At 39.2% G+C, this 8,918-nt stretch overlaps 1 long non-coding RNA gene across 1 annotated transcript; it reads right to left on the bottom strand.

The window, feature by feature from the left end:
- Window positions 1–2,252: 2,252 nt before the first annotated feature.
- LOC131347012 (uncharacterized) lies at window positions 2,253–4,279 on the bottom strand. The gene is made up of 3 exons (XR_009203699.1): window positions 3,838–4,279; window positions 2,921–3,649; window positions 2,253–2,822 (listed from the first exon to the last, which is right to left on the bottom strand). It is a non-coding gene; the product is annotated as an uncharacterized LOC131347012 (long non-coding RNA).
- Between the last annotated feature and the right edge of the window lie 4,639 nt (window positions 4,280–8,918).

Below are 8,918 nucleotides of genomic sequence, written 5' to 3'. Positions count from 1 at the left end.
AAATAACAATAAAAACTACTTGACTCTTTTGAGTAAAGCTAGTGCTAGTCAAAGATCTCCTTTTACAGTCAATAATGTCTCTAAGGCTAACTCTAAGGGCTCAATAGGAGCCTCAGATAATCCTTACAGGATTGCAGAATGTTCCCAATAAGAAAGGCTTGTAAATAGGCCTCAGCTGTCTGGCATCATGTGAAAAGTGATAACAGGTAATGCATTCCCAGAATAAAAATAAGTTTAAAATAAAATAATTATGCCTTATATTTATGCCTAATGAGAAAGCCTTTGGCAATGGTGGCAAGGAAAAACTCCCTGAGATCATATGAGAAAGAAACCTTGAGTGGAACCAGTCTGAGAAGGGAAGCCATTGGGTGAAACTGGACAGCAGTGTTTGTGTTTAAATATAAATAAATGTGATTTGATGCCTCTTAAAGAATTCCCTCCATATGTATCATAAAAGATCAAGTAACATGTTTATGAATTCATAAAAATAAAATAATGGAAAGATATCTTTCCTTTGAGCTGATTATTAATTAAACAGGCTGAGTACAAAACCTCACACTTTATATTCACACACCACAATATGTTTAATGTAGTTTTGATATTGTATCATATCACCATGTGTGAAGCAAATATAAAGCACAGGGGAAAGCTCACTTCAGTCAGTCTGGACTGGATGTGATTAGGAAAAATGTTTTTTTTTTTAGTTTAGATGTATTTGAAACAATTATTCTGAACTGAAGAACATTATCAAGTCAAGAGTCAAGTCACAAAGCTTTTATTGCCATTTCAATTGTATAGCTGTTACAGAACATGAATAGCTGGTGTATAGTGTATGCAGTACACAGTAAAATTAAACACTGTTCCTCCATCATCATGGAGCTACATTAAATGCAAAGCTACATAAAACAACACAGAGTACAATTACACAGTTTTCCAGAAAGTTGCATATGTGCAAAATGTGCAAGAGAGAAGACGGCAGAAGATGGCGGTGCCACTATACAGTTCTGTATTTGAGCAACGCGCAAGTAATAATGCTATGGTTGTAAACTTGAAAGACTATTAGCAGCAGGATAAAAATTGTAGCTTGTTTTGTACAAAAAACGCAGTGGGCAGGTAGAGATGTGTTAGTCCAGTCACTGAGAATTAAGAATTTGGATGGCTTGGGGGATGAAACCTTTACACTGTCTGGTTGTGAGTGCCTGAATGCTCTGGTGCCTTTTCCTAGATGGCAGGAGGGTAAAGTGTGTAAGAGGGCTGTGAGGGGTCATCCACAATGCTGTTGGCTTTGTGGATGTGGTGTGTGTTGTAAATGTCTATGATGGAGAGAAGAGAGACTCTGATGACCTTCTCAGCTGTCCTATCTGCTGCAAGCAGTCGGAAGCAGTGTAATTCCAAAACCAGGCAGTGAGGCAGCTGTTCAGGATGCTTTTGATAGTAAAACATGGTCAGGATGGGGGGTGGGGTGGGAGATGGGCTTTAATCACAGAAGGTAAAAACACTGCTGGGTGTTGAGGTACCATGTGAGGATCTCCACAGAGATGTCAATGTTGAGTGGAGAATGGTTGCTCTGTGGTTTTCTGAAGTCAACATCTATCTCTTTTTGTATACATTTAGAAACAGGTTGTTGGCTTTAAACCAGGCTGTTAGATATTGGATGTCCAATTGCAAAGGGAGGTGTTCAGGCCCAGCAGGCTCAGTTTTTCAGTCAGTTGATGGGGAATAATTGTGTTGAATACTGAACTGAAGTCTATGAACAGCATTCATACATATGTGTATTTGTCTAGCTGCTCTCCAGCTGTGGATGTGTTAGCAGAAAGAGTTGCATGATAGGACATCACATGACAGATCATGGAAGAGAAAAGACAAACACAGTGTGAGGAAATTTCCATAAACTATTACAATCACCATCACGTAAATGAACACTAGTTTTAATGCTTCATTCAAGTTTGTAAAATTTCATTTTACACTGTAAAGTATAAAATAATGTGTTGCCATTTTTATATTAATTTTATTTAATAATATCAGTTTAATTAAAGATCAGCACTCTTTCTTTTAGCAATTATATTACAATTAATTTTATCTGCTTTTAACTTATACTGTTTTTACAATTTACACACATCAGAGTCAAAGAATGTGTTCATCTTTTTTTGTGCATTTTACCAAGACAACTGTATAGCTGATGATTCACACTGAGTCTAAACACAGTAGTTTTGCTTTTTTCATTTACTTTTTAATGTTAAAGATTCATCACAATTAAGGAACAATGAGGAAATGAGCAGGAATTTTTACTATCTACTATTTGTTTGGATCACAAAACCTCACAGTTCCTCCATAAACCCAAAACCCAGCATAAAGAGGTTGAGTGAATGTGGTGTGGACTCTGTGGATCAGTCTCATCGAGTCAGAGACACTGTAGAAGGACAGACTTCCTGCGCTGTGATCCACATACACTCCTGTTCTGGAAGATGATGGAACTCTGAGCTCAGTTTTCATGTCATTGTGATAGAAAGAGAAAGAGGAAGAAAAACGGCACAAACTCCAGGACTGACTGTTTCGTCCAAACCAACTCTCTTTACCTGATCCTTTTCTCTTGATCTCTTTATATGAGACTGAGATGGACACACCTCCAACACCACTCCACTCCACCTCCCAGTAACAGCGTCCACACACACTCTCCTCACACAACACCTGACTACAGGCATCAAATCTCTCTCGATGATCAGGGTACAGCTTTATCATACTCCATATTGCCTCTCTGTTCTTCTCAGACAGATGGAGGTAACGATTTACTGTATTAGCATCCAGAGTCAGATAACAGAAATCTAAAATGAAATAAAAAAAACAAAACAAAACAGAAAAATGTGATTGTTCAGTATTGTGTGTGTGTGTGTGTGTGTGTGTGTGTGTGTGTTAGACATACATTTCAGAAATTCTTCTCTGCTCTTTGGCTCTGAAGATGAAATCTTCTGAACTGTTGCAGCTGTGGAGACAAAATGGAGTTAAAGACAGAAATGAGTCATAAAGTTCTGTAAAAGACCAAAATGGCTTAAAGTGATCATTTCATTTCATTGTCTGTACTACTTATCTGATCTATCCTGGGGTCACAAGGAGCCTGTGCCTATCTCAGGCGTCAAGGCAGGATACACCAGGACAGAGTGCCAACCCATCACAGGGCACACACACACAATCACACACTACAGGCAATTTAGAGACTCCAATCAGCCTAGAAGCATGTCTTTGGACTGTGGGAGGAAACCCACCAAGCACAGGGAGAACATTCAAACTCCACACACATAGTGAGCGGGAGCAAGACTCAAACCCAGGACGCTGGAGGTGTGAGGTAAACGTACTAAGCCAGTAAGCCACCATGCCGCCCCTACAGTGAACATTTTTCATTTTACATCAGTCTTTTAGTTAAAAGTGTCATTTCTGTGTATCTTGTGACTATTTCCATTGTGATGTTTCTCCAGCAGGAACAGCTCCTCTTACCATGTGAAGGGATTTTGTTGAATTCGTCCTCGCAGAATTTTTCCAATTGCTTTTTTAGATCTAAGATAGAATCCCTTACTCTATCAAATGAGAGATTTTGATGGACAATGATGCTGAGTGAATCCTCATGGTCAGAAGAGATACAGAGAGACTGGAAACTCTAGAGAGAGAGAAGGAGAAGGTAAGGAACGAGAGAGGAACTAATTATCTCTGAATAAATTAGACCAAAGAAACACTGTGGGTGAAATAACCTGCTTACAAAAGCAGGATACTATTAAACATAATGTGTAGAATAATGTGTTTGTTTGCTGAACTGTAAATAGGACTTATCACTACAGCAAGTGTTACCTGGCAGAGCAGGAAGTTCAAGATGAGGTTTAAGATGAGCTTCACAAAAGGAGGTCAGACACATCAGACAGGACTTTACGGCTTTGTGTTTTCTCTGGGTGCAGAAATCACACTCCACATCTCCAGGTCCAGCGTAACAGAGAGAAGGAGAAGGAATCTGGACAGTTCTCTTCAGTTTCTCCACCACTTCAGCTAGCATGTTGTTTCTGCATAGAACAGGCCTCAGAGTGAAAGTGTCTCTGCACTGAGGACATCTGTAGATGCCTTTCTCATCCTCCTGATCCCAGCAGTCATTAATACACACTTTACAGTAGCTGTGACCACAGCGAGTAGTCACCGAATCCTTCAGGAGATCTAGACACACTGGACAGCTGAATTGATCCACTGAAAAGTGAGTGAGTGAAATACAGGCCTCTGCCATTTTGCTGCACTCACACACTGAGAAACAGTAAGCAACAGTGAATGATCAGATTTGTTTTCCTGAAATAAGTATAGAAATAGGGGGTTGAGAGAGAGAGAGAGAGAGAGAGAGAGAGAGAGAGAGAGAGAGAGAGAGAAAGAAAAGTCTCCATTAACATGGGTGAAAACGTTATACATGTTAATTCAATAAATGTACATGTTTAACTACAATTTATTTATATTTAAATGCTGGATCCTGCGCTCTCATTGCTGCAGCCCAGGTTCAAGGACGCCACCCCAGCCACTGAAGATTTAACTCTCAGTGCCAGTCCCAAACCTGGATAAGAAATTGGAGGGTATCCGGCGTAAAACCTGTGTGAAATCTTGCGGCTCGAATGATCTGCTACAAACAGGGGGGCCTTCCATTGCAAGGGGCTAATGCTAAGATAAAAAAAAAGAAAGAATTGCAAATAGTTCTTTGATGGGTCTGCCCAGGTCGAGAAAGGAGAAAAGGCTCAAGAGTCAAAAATAAATTAAAAATCAGGAGGTAAATTTAACTGATAAATCAGAGACTTAAACAGCAAACACTGAAAAGATGGGGTGCCTATTTTTCTTTGTTGCACTGAGCATGAGTGTGATAAAAGTGAGCTAGACGAGAGCCAGAGAGAGAGCTGAGTCTTGTGTGTGAATGTGTGAGTGTGTGAATTTAAATAGTACAACTGAAAAGCAAAAGTAAAAATAAAGCAAAATTTTATTTAATTATCTAAATCCAAGGGACTTTTGAGTTCACATTCAATGCCATGTATTGATCTCCCCTTCCTCTGTAGCTTCCTGCACTCTTCCATCTCCTCCTGACCCTGACTCCTTTTTTTTCCTATTCTTGGACTCACAGACTCTTTCCTATACTTTTTTTATTCAACCATGGAATCTCTTCTGCCCTCTGTCTACTAAACCCAGGAAAACTTCTTGTCCTGCTCCTTGGCTGTCAGATGTGTTGTGCAGACACTGGAGAGAAATCACAACTCAACAGATATCTCCTGCACTCCTGTCCAAGACTGACTTCTGCACAGAAAAGCTTCAAGCTGCTGCACAAGCTCCACAACATCTACTCTTTGCTACTCAACCCCCTGGGTCCACCTGCTTCATCCTTGCTGATCTTTTACAATGAGAAGGTTGAAAAAATCTGCCAGACCTTCACTTCTGCCCGACAATGCCTACAGTACACAGTGAGGATTTCCCTACTCTTTCATTGACACTTTTTTCAAACGTAGAAGCAGAAGAGGTTTCACGAGTCATATAGTCTGGCAATCCTATCACTTACCCACTGGATCCAATTCCTTCCACTATGCTCCAGACCATCCTGTCCTTCATCTGGTCATGTACCAACTACCTTCAAGAAAGCAAGGGTTATTCCAGTGCTGAAAAACCCTGCTCTGGATCCCTCAGGCATCAGCAACTACAGACTGGTATCATTCTATCTAAAATTCTAGTTGTCTATAATCAACTGTCTGAATATCTCTCACAGAACAACCTCCAACATCCCAACCAGAGATTGACCCTCAGGCTGTCACTTAGAAACTACATGCTGCTATATCAGCCAAGCTGTCATCTGCTCCACACCAACTCTCCAGTGGTGTCCCACAAGGCTCAGTACTCAGTAGGTCCTCTTCTTTTCACCCTTTATGCTTACTCTCTTGGCAAAGCCATATCCTCACATGGGTTCTCTTACAACTGCTGATGACACTCAACTTATTGTTTCTTTCCCCTTCCTCAGATACCATGGCTTCTGTTCAGCATGTCTGGCAGACATATCATCATGGATGAAGGCTTATCAGCTGAAACTCAGTCCTAGCAAAACTGAACTTCTGGTCATCTCAGGTGATTCATCCCCAGGTCAGGATCTTGCAATATCTCTACACAATTCTCTGATCTTCCCTTCAGCCACTGCTCACACCTTGGCGTAACCATGGACAATCAACTTTTTCTGAGAAGAAAAAGACAATCAGTCTTTTTCTTCTCATAATACTAATGTGATACACTTGGTTTCTTCTCTATAACATCAGAAGGATTCGGACATTTTTATCTATCAGCAACTCTCTGTTGGCAGGTCTACCTCTGAATGCATTTTTTCCTCTGTAAATAATCCAAAATACAGCTGTGCAACTTATTTTCAACCTGCCTAAGTTCTGGCAAACCACCCCATTGCTGAGTCCCCTCCACTTGTATCAGATTCAAAATGCTGATGCTTTCCTACAAAGCTAAAAAATGGACCAGCACCATTTATGGTACCTCAAATCTCTTATCTCTCCTTGCATTGCACCATGCTCCATCCAATCTTCTAGCACTGCTCGACTGGTCCCACCATCTCTCAGGGTTGGAGGTAGGTATACATCAAGACTCTTTTATGTTCTGGCATCGAGGTGGTGGAATGAACTTTGCTTAGAAGTCCTATCTCTTCCTGAAACACTTAAACTAGTGCTTATTTTTCTCTGTTTGATTTATGTACTTATTTACAAAAAAATGTGCTATAATTCCTCCCAATAGAGTTTTAGGCTGATGGTATCCTAAGTCTGTAACCTAGTGAACTAGTGTTGATGTTATTGCTTGATAGAGACTTCAAAGAACTTTTGTAAGTTACTCTGGATAAGGGCGTATGCCAAATGCTTTAAATGTAAATGTAAATTTAGAAGAGCAGTATTACATTTTCAAACTTAATTTTACAACTGGTAGAGAGTGCTGTGTGTATCTGGTGTTTATTTAAAATGATAACAACATTTTACCAACAGTTATCAAATGAATTTAAGAAGCTCTCAGAAAGTTTGGTAGCTCAAAAGGCTTGATAGCTGCCATCTCTCCCACACACTAATACACACAATCATGATTTTATGGAAATCTATTGTCAGATTTATTATCATGATTTCTACATTCATGTGAAAATGTGCAAGTAAAAGTATATTATTAAAATACAGAAAAAAATTATTTTATTACTAGGATTAGTGTGATACTGGGGATGAACCATACAAATGTTTCAAAAATAATGGTTACATACCACTTATCAGAGGAAGGTCCGAGAATATCCATGCAGATGTGACCACTAGATTCCACTAGCTTCAACAGCTTCTTCCTTAAGCAGTAAGATGTCCGCTGGCCTCCAACACCCATCTGTTCTAAACCCCTTTTAACACTCACCTGGTTTAATCTAACCCATTTCAAAACTTGTCTGGCCCAATCTAACCCTTCACAACACTCACCTGGTCTAATATCACAAACATGTAATAACTTTTGATTTTCTTAAAGGACAGTGCAATAGCAAATAAGTGTGAGTGCTCTTTTGTTCAGTGACACCTTGTCTTTAACAATAATGAACATCCTCTGCTGTAATGCTAGAAGGACAGGTTCTCCCTGAAATTACAAGACTAGATATACCTCCCTTTATCTGTTCATATCTGTTGGTGCATGTTAAAAATTTTGAAAGGCAGAAGATTAGAAACAACATAAAGATAACAAAAAAGCCTGTTCGATGTAGATGTTCTCAGTTCAAAGGTTCTTTTGTCACGTCCCAGCTTTAACCCGCAACAAGATGACTGGTTTAGTAGATTCAATAGATTTAAGTAGTAAATTTTCTTAATTATGTGTCTTGAGGTTTGATTAAATTGCTTATGGGAATTTCTTTGCAAGTATTTTATATCTTTGTAGTTTCATCAAATTGGAAACAAGAGTTTACAGTAATTTACTGTATCATGCAAACAAAGAAGTGTTTTTTTTATTTGAAATAGAATACATTCACTTTCGATTTTCTTAAAGAACCTAAGATCTGATCAACCAGATCCTCATAAATCCCCCCTACTAGGGATTTACACACAGTAATGCAGAAATTGATCGTGTTTACAGGTAACTTTAATATTTGCACTCACTGTCAACACTATTCGTTTGCACAGAGTCTGTGTTATATGTCCTGTTTGTCTGCATTGTCTTGTCTTCTCATCCTGTGCACTTCTGTCGTATGTCTAGTTTTACTAAACACCTTAAGTATAGTTTAGCTTTATCTCTACGTTTAGCTCTATGTTTGTCTGCGTCACCTGTACTTTGTCTTTGTTATGTGTAGCACCTTTGGTCTAGGAGGAACGTTGTTTCACTTCACTGTGTACTGCATCAGCTATATATGGTTGAAGTGACAATAAAGCTTCTTTGACTTTTGACTTTGAAATTCAGGAGCATTTAAAAGCTTACACTAAAGTACTATATCTACTGTACACCATTAAAAGAAAAATATAGTCCATAGCACCAGATTGATTAAAATATCTATATATTAAATATAGATTTTTTAAGATAATTGGAATGTAATTGATTAACAAAAATAATTATAATTAAAAAAAAAAAGATAAACATCACAAACATTTCATATGTGATTATGATCTTCCTCCCACCCCCACATGCTGAGGATCTACAGTGGTGCTGAAACCCAGGACTGGGGAAGACTCAGACACCACCATGGAAACTTCCCCACAAGCCAGTATCATCCAGTCCCTTGCCACTCTCCACCAACATCAAGTGCTCATTGACTTGCCACAAGCAGTAGGTAGCCATGCTTCAAAGCCTTCTGGGCAGTCCAGAAGCTGCTGCAACCCAGCACATCTCCATCTGTGTCCACTGCTAGGCCACACGTGATGTTTAATAAGATG

This window comes from Hemibagrus wyckioides, linkage group LG26, assembly GCF_019097595.1.
Source record: "Hemibagrus wyckioides isolate EC202008001 linkage group LG26, SWU_Hwy_1.0, whole genome shotgun sequence".
Classification (NCBI taxonomy): Eukaryota; Metazoa; Chordata; class Actinopteri; order Siluriformes; family Bagridae; genus Hemibagrus; species Hemibagrus wyckioides.
This window is presented reverse-complemented; position numbering and strand designations above follow the sequence as displayed.